This window comes from Lathyrus oleraceus, chromosome 7, assembly GCF_024323335.1.
Source record: "Lathyrus oleraceus cultivar Zhongwan6 chromosome 7, CAAS_Psat_ZW6_1.0, whole genome shotgun sequence".
In the NCBI taxonomy this organism is placed as follows: domain Eukaryota; kingdom Viridiplantae; phylum Streptophyta; class Magnoliopsida; order Fabales; family Fabaceae; genus Lathyrus; species Lathyrus oleraceus.
The window spans coordinates 530873448-530886559 of record NC_066585.1 but is presented as its reverse complement, the minus strand read 5'-3'; positions in this window follow the sequence as shown (position 1 = coordinate 530886559).

Here is a 13112-nt window from a genome sequence, read left to right as displayed (position 1 = left end):
TTCCTTTTAAACTTTGGTATACGATTATTTTAAGAGCTGCTAATTGATTTGATCAAGATGCTAATCGATTGACTCATCAATTATGGCCATGGATTATTTTCTTTTATAGTTTTTCCATCACCTATATAAAGGAGGTTCGCCTCCTTTTCATTTCACACCACTTTCCAAAACTTTACATTTTCTTTGGAATTTATCTCTAAATTTTCTCTCTTTCTCTCTCTAGAAATATTTGGTGTCACTTAAGTTGCCTTAGTTCCTTTGAGTGAAACTTTACTTGCGAGGAAGAGATTTGTAAGTGGCAGGGCTGGTTGTTTAATTCTCGAGAGTGCGATACTCTTGGGAGATTAAGTTGGGTTCGTGAGATAAACCATTTATAGAATCTTTATTTTGATTTTTTAGAACTTTGTTGGAAAAAGTTATGTTTTGGTTATTGGGATTAGAATGAAAATATCTAAAGGTTCGTCAACTTTGCCTATGGTAAAAGATATATTTTGGTTGAGGATAAGCCTCTAAAAATCTCACGATCAAATTTTATTAAGGTTCATGGGCATAACCTATAAAAGCTTAAAGTTTATAGTCAAAATCTCAAAAGATCTTTTGGGGATTGGACTAGGCCAACATTCAGAAGAAAAAAAACCTGGATAAACCTATGGTGCAATCTCTCTAACCCTTAAAGTCTTTAAATTCGACTATCTAATTTATTTTTTATTTTCGCTGCTATTAACTTTTTTCTTAAGAAATTACTAACAAAATTTCAAGTATAATTAAGAAAACCACTAAATCAATCACGAATTTTAAATACCACTAAATCAATCACGAATTTTTATGTTGCCATGCATATTTCCCTTTGAGACTTGTTCCTTGTACACCACGTGTAGCAAATATGGTTTCCTTATTGGGATTAATAATACCTGGATGCCCTTTATTCTTATTTATGATGATATTAGTCTTCATAATTATCCTTTGAGAACCTACCTCGCTTTTATTATTTTTCAAAATGTTGTTACACTGCAATTCCTTATTGGTCTCCACTGATATTGCTCTTTCTGCCTCTGCCCGCTGTTGTTGCATTATTTTTGGTATTGATTCTCCATTAACTTCTCATTACTATTTAGATTCATACTTATCATTTCTGGAATCTCCTCACTTAATGTGATAAATCTCGAACTGGTAACTCTAGTTGCAGCATTTAAATTAGTCAATATGGTTCCAATAATTTTGGATGTTACACTTATGACAGGCGACGCTTTGCCTCCATCACCAATGGCCACCACACCCTCCTTGTCACGCAGTTTCCTCGTCCCTTGTGCTTTTTAAACCACCATCCACGGTCCATCAACAATTCCTCCTTCCTGCATCTTCTTCGTTGTGTTGTTGTCTGCATTTTGCTCCTAATGTTTGCTTTCTCGGAAATCCTTCTTTGTAATGATCAAATCTAACCACAGTTAATGCACAACAAATGAATAGATAAATATCTTCATACTCCATATTGTACTTCCTCCCTTTAATGGTGAACAAGCCTTAACACACAGTCGTCGTGCATATTTCTCACGTTCTTGCATCAAAGTGTTCTTATCAACTTTAAGTGTTGTGTCAATCCTTATGTAAGTTAGGAATGAGCCTAAGAGGGGGGGGGGGTGAATTAGGACTTTAGAAAATTTATTCGGATTTGGTGGGTAAAGGTTCTTTTCTTTTCTGGATTGGTATGATATTGAAAGCGGTAAAGAATGGAAAGTAAAGAACACCAGGAATTATACTGGTTCCCCTCACAACTTAAGAGTACTCCAGTCCCCTTACAATGTGTAAGAGATTTTATTATTGTTAGATCTCCTAAAGCAAGCGTTTAACTAAGTAATCAAGAACAATCCTCTTGAAAACTTAACTCACAAGAAAAGAAAACAATCCTTCCTTTTCTTGACACTTATATCCAACAATCCTGGATAATAAGCAATACACCTAAAACCAAACAATCCTTGGTACTTAGGATTTTACAAAGCAATTGAATGAATATGAATATTTGTACTGGATAAGACTTTAATCAATTGATTAGAATCTTCTTCTCTTTCAATATGAAAGTTCAAAACAAAATAATCTCTAAGTGCTCAAGAGTACTTTTGAAGAAAATGATATGAAAATTCTTTTTCAAAAGTATCTCAAAATGAAAAATAGATGAAAATGAATGTATAGATATTTTGCAAATTGATTTGAAAGAGGTGAATTTTGAAATGAAAATATAAAGATTATTTATAGTATGAATGCATCCCTTCAATCATAACATGGCAATGGTTAGAATAGAAATCAGAGATTTGTTGATGAAAAGATGTAAGCTTTTGCCATGAAGAGTTATGATGAAATGATGCAAAGAATGGTGAAATAACATTTCTTATTTTTCAAAAAATTTCCAGCATTAATCGATTGACCCTCATAACCAATCGATTGACATAAGAAAAATATTGAAAAAATACACTAAGATCTATGGATTGACATATAACACCAATCGATTGGTCCAACTTTAAAAATGAAAAATTCTAAAACAGAAAGTTTGATCAATGGATTGCAATATGGCATCAATCGATTGACATAGCCAAAACTTTGAAAAATTTCTAAGTTAAAAAACTTTTGAATATGCATTTTTTAAAACATCATTTTAAAATAAATAATCATGATAGAAAAAGTTTAGAATGATCATATTAATGTATGATAAGAACTTTTGAGCACTAGGAGTATATTGTCAAGAATTCCATATACCTTTACTAGATCCATGAAAAACTTGAGCAATGTTTAAATGATCTTCTTTTTCCATTCTTTTGATATGGAGAGCTTGATATATTGTCTTCATCAAAATCTTGTAGGAAGTTTGTCTTCACATTCTCCCCCTTTTTGACGATGATAACCAATTTGAAGCTTGAACTCATACTCCTCCTATCTCTTCGAAATAATCACATGAAAAACTCCCCCTGCATTAAGCAACACAAGCAGAACATATATGCATACATCTTCTCCCCCTTTGTCATAATAAAAAAGAAGGGAAAAGAAACACAATAAAATCTAAGATAAAATTAAACATTAAACCACACGAAAGATATCTAAATATTACAACACAAAGAACCAAATAAGTCATGCAGAACATAAAACAAGGATGATAAAAGACATAATTAAAACAGAACACATCATAAAACACCACAAGATCTCCAATCACTGATTTTTGTTCCCATCATTAGACCCACCATCTTGATAGCCACCACCTTGAGACAACTCCCAACGATCCATTCTAGACGATAAATGACCAATATCGGTCATAACATCCGTGTGAAATCCTTGTAGATAGTCAATTATCATTTGGTTGGAAGGTTGATCTGGTTGAGCTTCTGAAGACGGGTTAAACTCATCATCACTGTGGGCTTCTGGTTGAGGTTCTTTATCTTCATTGTCCAGGTATTTTAACTCATGAGTCCGATGATTGAAAATGACTCCCATCTTCCTATTCACCTGCTTGATACTAATCATGAAAGAAGGTTTTTCCATCGAGAAGCACATCTCACTTTCCATGTTAATGTTGAAATGACGGAAAATCTTGGTCAAAATAGATGAGCATATGGTAGACCCTCAGCATATTTGTCATGAGACATCATATGTGACAGGATTGTATGTCCCTAATCAACACGGAAATGGGTTTTGATGGCATAGAGAAACATCATTTCTGGATCTGTTATAGTGCAGTGATTGAAGAATCTAGGCACAATAACATATACTAGAAAATAATGCAACATTCTATCATTAATAGAAAACTTTGTTGGGGACCAGTAAACACGCTCCGGGTTATCTCCTCCAAAACTCTTCTTTCTCTTGTTGTAAAACTGATGTTCAGACAACCGACTCAAACTATAGTAAAAAGCATGTTTGCTATAGTCTTCCCATGGATCCTTTGTCCCAACAAATTTGTGACCACCAGTAGGAATTTCAAAAATAGCACTTATATTAGAAGTCGTTAAGGAGATTGGAACTCCCTTCACCATCGATGTGAGTTTCCCTTTCTTCTTTACCATGTTGGAATAGAACACCTTAACCAATTCAGGATAAAAATTTGTGTTGTAACGAATGAGGTCACTCAAGCCCAATTCCTCAAAAATAGTAGGAAAGGTAAACACATCATCAAGAAAAGAAACGAAAGAACCATACTTAGGCTTCATGATTTTCTTTTGGAAGAAATAAGTCTCATACCTTTCTTGTTGACTCTTGGTAGTAAAAAGTCTTGACAAATCTAGAGGGCCTCTAGAACTAGAAGCTTTGCCCTTGCCTTTTCCTTTGGATGAAAGTTGAGAGGCCATGAATGTTGCTTGGAGTGAGAATCAAAAGATAAAGCAAAAACCTTTGAGGAAATGTGATAAGTCGTGTAGAAAGCTGAATTTTTGCTTGAGGAAAGATGTGGTTTTATGGTGGTGGAGTGTAGTAATGAGAAGAATCAAGTGGTTGGACTAAGAAAATAAAAAGTAATGAATAGAAATAAAGTGACATAAAGAGATCTTAAGAAATCTTGGTAAATGGCATTTACTTGAAAATAGGAAAAGGAGAAGGAATCAGAGAAAAAAGAGGTAAAGGACAAAACAAGAGTAAATGCAATATAAGGAGTGTATCAGTAGATGAAATCAAAAATCACATGTGAAAAATTAAAGTGAGAATAAAATTGGAAAGGAATCATGCGTATGTTGAACATATAAAACAAAAAAATTAAAGGACCAATCGATTGACATGCAAGGACCAATCGATTGGCATGGTGAAAAAGTTGAAAAAATAAAGGGGACCAATCGATTGATGTTAGAGATACAATCGATTGGTTGGGAAAAAATTTAAGAAAAAAAAATAAGGAACCAATCGATTGATAGAAGGATGTAATCGATTGAATGAACTTACTGTAAAACAAAATTTGAGAATTTAAGAGGGACCAATCGATTGACACCTGACCATCAATCGATTGACACTCAACAAATTTTGAAAAATACTTAAAATAACACATAAGCAAACATACTTATTAAAATAAAAACATTTTTAATAACTTTAATCAATTAATTACTAAAAATTATGAGAAAGAGTGCACCTTTTAAATTTTAATGTGATTTTGATGAGTTATATATCACACTCATCTAGAATCACAAGTTCCCTTCGAATTTTGTAAAACGGTTCTTGTGCCAAAGGTTTTGTAAATATGTCGGCAAGTTGATTATGACTATCCACAAATGTGACTTCGACATCTCCTTGAAGCATGTGATCACGAAGAAAATGATGTTGAATGTCAATATGTTTGGTTCTTGAGTGCATGACCGGATTCTTTGTAATGTTTATCGCACTTGTGTTGTCACAAAGAAGAGGAATGCATCCAAAATCAAGTCCGTAGTCACGAAGTTGTTTCTTAAGCCAAAGTATTTGAGTGCAACAGCTACCTGCTGCTATGTATTCCGCTTCGGCAGTGCTTAGAGCAACACACGCTTGTTTCTTGCACGCCCACGATAATAATGCATTTCTTAGGATGTGACATGTACCACTAGTACTTTTTCGATCAGGTTTACTTCCTGCATAATCAGAGTCAGAATAACCAACTAATTTGCAAATACTACCTTTAGGATACCATAGACCGACATTTGTTGTTCCCTTGAGATGCTTCATGATCCTCTTAACAGCGGTGATATGTGATTCTTTTGGATTTGCTTGAAAATGAGCATAAAGACACACACTGAACATCATATCAAGACGGCTTGCCGTCAAATAAAGTAAGGAACCAATCATACCTCGATACTTTGTTATATCAATTGAAACACCTGATTCATCTTGATTAACATAAGATCCGGATCCCATCGGAGTAGACATTGCCTAGCAACTATCCATGTCGAATCTTTTTAACAACTTTTTGCAGTACTTTGATTGGTTGATGAAGATGCCATCCTCCAGTTGCTTAATTTGAAGTCCAAGAAAATAATTCATCTTACCCATCATGGACATCTCGAATTCTCCTTGCATCATTGATGAAAATTCTTCACACATTTCTTTGTTTGTTGAGCCGAATATGATGTCGTCAACGTAGATTTGAACCAATAAAGTGTTATCTTTAATTTTCTTAATAAACAAGGTTTTGTCAATTTTACCTTTTTCAAATCCCTTTTCACAAATAAAGTTGATGAGACAATCATACCATGCTCTAGGTTCTTGCTTTAGGCCATAAAGAGCTTTCCTCAACTTGAAAACATGTGAAGAATTTTTGAAGTCTTCAAAGCCCGGGGGGTTGTTTGACATAAACTTCTTCATTGATGTAGCCATTCAAGAATGCGCTCTTGACATCCATTTGAAATAATTGAAAATTTAATCAACATGCATAAGCAAGTAATAAACGAATAACTTCTAACCTTGCAACTAGAGCGAATGTTTCTTCAAAATCAATGCCTTCCTCTTGATTGTATCCTTGGGCCACCAACCTTGCTTTGTTTCGAACAATTATACCATTCTCATCAAGCTTGTTCTTAAACACCCATCTGGTACCTATGATGTGTTTATCACTTGGCCTAGGGACAAGTTCCCAAACTTGATTCCTTTCGAATTGGTTTAACTCTTCTTGCATAACAATCATCCATTGGTCGTCACCTAAAGCTTCATCAACTTTGGAAGATTCAATTTGTGAAACAAAAGCCATATTTAAGCATGCATCTTTGAGATTTAATCTTGTTGCAACGCCTTGACTAATATCACCAATGACTTTATCAATTGGATGATCCCGATGAGTTCTCCATTCCTTAGGTAGATCATTATCATTTGTTTTTTGATGATCTTGATGTTTTGGTTGATCACCATTGTTTCCACTTGAAGTATCTATTTGAGGAACTTCTACAATATCATCATCATCATCACACAAAATAATATCCTCCTTGGAGGGGTTAAGATTCATCGAAAGTAACATGCATAGATTCTTAAATTTTTAAAGTTCTTTTATTATATATTTTATAGGCTTTACTAGTAAGAGAGTATCCAAGAAATATACCTTCGTCGGACTTCTCGTCGAACTTACTTAAATTGGCTTTGTCATTGTTGAGGACAAAGCATTTGCATCCAAAAATGTGAAAGTAAGATATGTTGGGTTTACTTCCTTTGAAGAGTTCATAAGGAGTCTTTTTCAAGATAGGTCTAATGATAATTTTATTACTTACATAGCATGTCTTGCTTACCGCATCTGCCCAAAAATACTTTGGAAGATTTGAATCGCTAAGCATTGTTCTTGCAAGTTCCACAAGTGATCTATTCTTTCTCTCCACCACTCCATTTTGTTGAGGAGTCCTTGATTCCGAGAAGTTATGAAATATTCCATGTTCTTCGCAAAACTCTTCGAAGGAGGCATTTTGGAATTCTCCACCATGGCCGCTTCTTATGGAGGCAATAGTTAGTGATTTCTCATTTTGGATTTGCTTCGCATATTTCTTAAATGCCTTGAATGCATCATTTTTCTGCACTAAGAAGAAAGTCCAAGTTTATCTAGAGAAATCATCAACAATAACTAAAGCATATACATTACCTCCGAAGCTTCTTGTTCTTGATGGACCAAATAAGTCCATATGCAACAATTGTAGTGGCCTTGTAGTGGACACCACATTATTTGATGTGAAAGTTGATTTGATTTGTTTCCCCTTTTGACATGCATCACAAAGCCTATCTTTGACTAATTTTATCTTGGGCAAACCAATAACAAGATCATGCTTTATAAGCTTATTCAAATGTTCCATATGAATATGTGCAAATCTTTTATGCCACAGTCATGACTCATTATTGTTTACCATAAGACATATTATCTTCAAAGAAACATCATCAAGGGAAATCATAAATATGTTATTAATTCTTGTACCTTTGAGTTTTACCTCATGAGAGACTTCATCTTCAATCAAGCATTCATCTTTGGTGAACTTGATTTTGAAGCCCTTGTCGCAAAATTGGCTAATACTTAGAAGATTATGCTTTAGTCCTTCGACATAAAGGACGTCTTCAATGGATGTGAAAGGTGGTGCTCCAACTTTGCCTATGCTAAGTGTCATACGGTGAACTGACTTGGGGTATTTTGCTTTTTATCGCAATGTCGCGGATAGCAAGAGTCGCCACCGACTTTTCTTTTATCCAATAAGGAAAGGTGGAAAAGAACAGGAAAGACCTCAATAGATTTTGGGTTCGGGAGGTACATTATACAAAGGGAAGGTATTAGCACCCTTTGTATCCATGGTTATCCATGGGCTCTTAATTGCTGGATCACTTATATTTTTGTCTGAAAAGTGTTGGTGAATTGTTTAAAAATGTTTCGAAAAGAGAGTTTAACTTTGTAATGATTCTCGTATGAATGTATACAAAGTATTTATCTCGTTTGATTTTGAAAAACAGTTTAGAAAAATATAACTTGGTAATGATTCTAGTATGAATGTATACCAAGTGGTGATTTTCTAGGACTTGCAAAGTGTGAGGGGTGGAAAATGTTTTAGGTTATGATCCAGTAATTGAGAGTTATACCTTCCTAAGGTCGTTATGGGCATTTCCTATCCTTATGAGGGTAAAACTGTCCTTACTATTGAGAAGTAAGTAGTTTTATCCTTTGGATGTAAAAGGGTCATTGTAGGGTCATCGATAGGTCATTGAAGGCAACAGTTGTAAGGATACCTTAGCATTCGAAGGGACGATCATCATTTAACCGTAGGCTACACCGAAGGGTCATTGAGGGACAAAATCATATATTCGAAGGCAACATCCGAGGGACTATGATTTATTTTGTAGGGACATGATGATTTTAACCGAAGGGTCTTTGCTAAGGGTATCCCCACGTTCGCGGGACATGACCGTATTACCGTAATACCGTAAGGCAACAAAGAGAGGTCCAAGATCACATATTCAAAGGTAATGTTTTAATTAGTTAGGTAATTAAGATGAATTTCCATATTATAATCCATTAGGATGAACATCCACATTAAAATTAATAAGGCAATAAGGATGACTATCCACATTAAAATTAATTAGTCAATTAGGAATGACTATCCACATTAAAATTAATTAGTCAATTAGGAATACATCTCCATGAGGGTATCCCACAAATAAAGTGGAATACCTAGCCGGCCGTTTCTTCGGAAGTATGCAAGCTTTGCACAATTCAAACACACGGGTGAGAATACCAAGATAAAGTGCAATAGAAAATTGCACTACAAAATGGACACAGCAGTCATAAAGCCAAGTAATGCATGATTATAATAAGACAAACATAAGACAAACACAAAAAACAGCTACTGGTACGTTCGCCCCGGCCTCGCCTAGCGAAGGCTTAGCGAGGACTCGCTACGGGCTCGCTTAGCGATGTGCTAGCGAGCGTCTGCGGGTTTTGAATTTGGCAACGGCACTATCTCCGGAACTTTGAACTTTATGGCATATAGTTGCATGAATAGCATGGACAAACATTCAGGATATTCAGACATACTTAGATTCACATGTGAAATCGAATTACATATCAAAACTTTAATCGTAATGCATCATGTATGTAAAGAATACCGATTGGAAGCGTAAAACAGTGGTGATACGCAAACCTGTGTGCAATTGCGATGTTGGATTGCGATGTTGAAAGGGACTGATCACTCTGGATGCCGGATTGAGTTGGGCGGCGGTAGCTTCGGTGCGGATGAGCTGCCTTCAGGGTTTCCTTACTCTGAATTCTCTGGGTTAGCAGGGTTTCTGCGCCAGGGTTTCCGTCCTTCTCTGTCCGTCTTGGTCTCTCCGTTTGTGTCCGTCCATTTTCGTGGCTGAAGAGCTGGTATTTATAGTGGTAGTGGTGACCTAATGGGCTCAGACTGAAGCCCGAAAATTATAATATTCGCAAGCTTCGCTAGGCGAGCCTGTACCGAAGGTTCGCTAGGCGAAGGATTTGCTCGCCTAGCGAGCATGCAGTTTATGACCTAATGGGCTCAGAATGAAGCCCAACCATTCTGGTATTCGCAAGCTTCGCTAGGCGAAGGAGTTGCTCGCCTAGCGAGCAAGCTAGTTTGGGCCTCTTCTGGATTGGGTCTGTTGTGAGCTGGGCTTTTGTTCCTTTAAGGTCAGTGCCTTGCAGAATAAGTTGGAGTGCTCCGAGAAATGTCTTGCAAGATTAATGGGCAAATTTTGGGGTATGACAGCTGCCCCTGTTCAATATTCTTGAACCGAGAGAGTTAGGATGGCAAGTATGCCATTCGTGGTCTGGAGGTGGAAGATTATTGAACACTAGAATGCCCCAAAAATTTGCACTTATCAATTAGTCTTGAGGGAGATGGGCTTAAAGATGCCATCCAGGAAGTTTAATGATGAGAGCTTCAGATTGTGTCGTACGTTAGACGATATCTGAAGACATGGGTGTCATACCGGGTCGTACGTTAGACCGTATGGTGAGTCATCCATTAGACTGTCGACTTCGTTAGGGAGTCAGAGTGTGTCATACGCTGCTGGGGTTAAAGGATCAGAATGGATCATACGCTAGACCGTATCTGAATAACAGAATGAGTTGTTTATTAGGCAGGTGACTTCACTGGGGATGAAAGATCAGAATGGATCGTACGCTAGATCGTATCTGGGTAGCAGAAGGAGCCGTCCGTTAGGCTGTATCTGGAGAAGAAAGTAGTCGTACGCTAGACTGCACCCCGGAATGTACCGTACGCTAGGCAGTATCTGAGGATTTGAGGATCCAAATGGGTCGTACGCTAGACCGTATTGGCGTTGCAGAATGAGTCGTACGTTAGGCTGTATCCGAAGAAGAAAGTAGTCGTACGCTAGACTACACCCCTGAATGTACCGTACGCTAGGCAGTATCTGAGGATTTGAGGATCCAAATGGGTCGTACGCTAGACCGTATTGGCGTTGCAGAATGAGCCGTACGTTAGGCTGTATCCGAAGAAGAAAGTAGTCGTACGCTAGACTACACCCCTGAATGTACCGTACGCTAGGCAGTATCTGAGGATTTGAGGATCCAAATGGGTCGTACGCTAGACCGTATTGGAGTTGCTGAAGGTCAGAACGGATCGTACGTTAGATCGTATCTGAGTTGCAGAATGAGCCGTCCGTTAGGCTGAATCTGATGATGAAAGGGGTAGTCGTACGCCAGACTACACTTCAGAATGTACCGTACGCTAGGTAGCCTCTGAGGAGATGAACATCCGAATGGGTCGTACGTTAGACCGTGAAAGGGGTAGTCATACGCTAGACTACACTTCAGAATGTACCGTACGCTAGGTAGCATCTGAGGAGATGAACATCCGAATGGGTCGTACGTTAGACCGTCTTGGAATAGTTGAAGGAATTATAGGTTGGGCTGAATCAGAATGAACCGTACGTTAGGCTGTATCTGATAATATTTGTTGTACTTGCGGTAAATGTCTGGGATGGGCTTAGAGATGCCATCATTAGGAGGATACCAGACTGCTTGTTAGAATGAGTGTTTATAGAGTATATCTGAAAGATGAACCTGAATCTTGAATGCGATTGATAACGGTGTCTGCCTGAATGAACTCCTTAATTTGACAATACCAGGAGGATAACTAACCTGAAAACGAAAGTTAGCTTTATGCCATGTCATGATGCATGAGATGTTTTATGCTTGCGAAAATAAATGCGAATGTTGTATGTATGTGTATGCTGTGAAATGATGTAATGAATGAATGATGTGTCTGAGAAGTGCTGTCGGGGGACTCCACTGGGGAAAATAAATCCCCATATACTGGTTGGAGATATTTGTGTGATGACCCTTTCTCGGCTGGGGATATTTGATTTCTGTCTGATGGTAGAAATATTCAACAGAAGACTAGTTGGGGATGGATGAGATGATCAGCCTGTCTGGTGATGCTGACCTCTTCTGGGATATAGCTGGTTTTGCCGGGGAATAATGCCAATTTCTCGTGGGGAATAGCAGACTTGCTGGGGGAATAGAATTAGCAACGGATTCATTGGAAAGCATGGTTAGACCTTTTCCTTGATCCTGAAGTCTTGTAGTAATTGCTATTGCTATTTTAGGTATGCATTTTGGTAAGTATCAGTCATGTTCAGATGCACATATCAATTCAAATTAAATCAATGGACGTTTATGCAAACAAAACAGATGAAGTAAAACAACAACATATTTTCGAAATAGAATTGCATTGATTTTGAAAGGGGGCCTATAAACAGGCAATTTGTGTACAAGGAGACAGAAACCCTAGTAAGAGGGAATTGTCAAAAACAAAGAGAAAGCTATGCAGAAAAAGTCCTATTGATCTTAAGTCCACTACTGCCATTATGTCTTCAAGCATCTCATCTCCTGCTGTCGGATAAAAGTGATTGGCTTGCTCAGTCCCTTTGACTTGGGTGAAGCTGACTGAGGACGGGACATAGTCATACGCCTTAATCCCTAATTTTTGCCTGGACCGCCTTTTCAGGTTTTCAGTCCACCAGGATGCCCTTTTTTGCCCAAGCCGCCTTTTCAGGTTTTCGACTTGCCGGGTGTACGTCTTTATATGTTTATCCCTAATTTTGCCTGAACCCTTTTGGTTCGCCGGGATGCCCTTACTTTTGCCTAGGTACGTCGACCTAGCGGGTCTCTTTTACGCGTAGTATTTTTTAACTATGTCCGCGTTCACAGGATGCGGGAAGTCTTCGCCATCCATTGTAGCAAGTATCATGGCTCCACCAGAGAATACTTTCTTAACCACAAATGGCCCTTCGTATGTGGGAGTCCACTTGCCTCTGGGATCACCTTGTGGTAGAATGATACGCTTGATCACCAAGTCGCCAATTTGATACACCTGTCTCTTGACTCTTTTGTTAAATGCCTGGGTCATGCGCTTCTGATATATCTGCCCATGACAAACAGCCGCAAGTCTCTTCTCATCAATCAAATTTATCTGATCGAGTCGAGTTTGAATCCATTCATCCTCGTCTAAACCCGCCTCTTTCATGATCCTTAGAGAGGGAATCTGAACTTCCACCGGTAAGACGGCTTCCGTTCCGTAGACTAAAGAGAAAGGAGTTGCCCATATCGAAGTGCGCACTGAAGTGCGATAACCATGGAGAGCAAACGGTAACATCTCATGCCAGTCTTTGTATGTTACTGT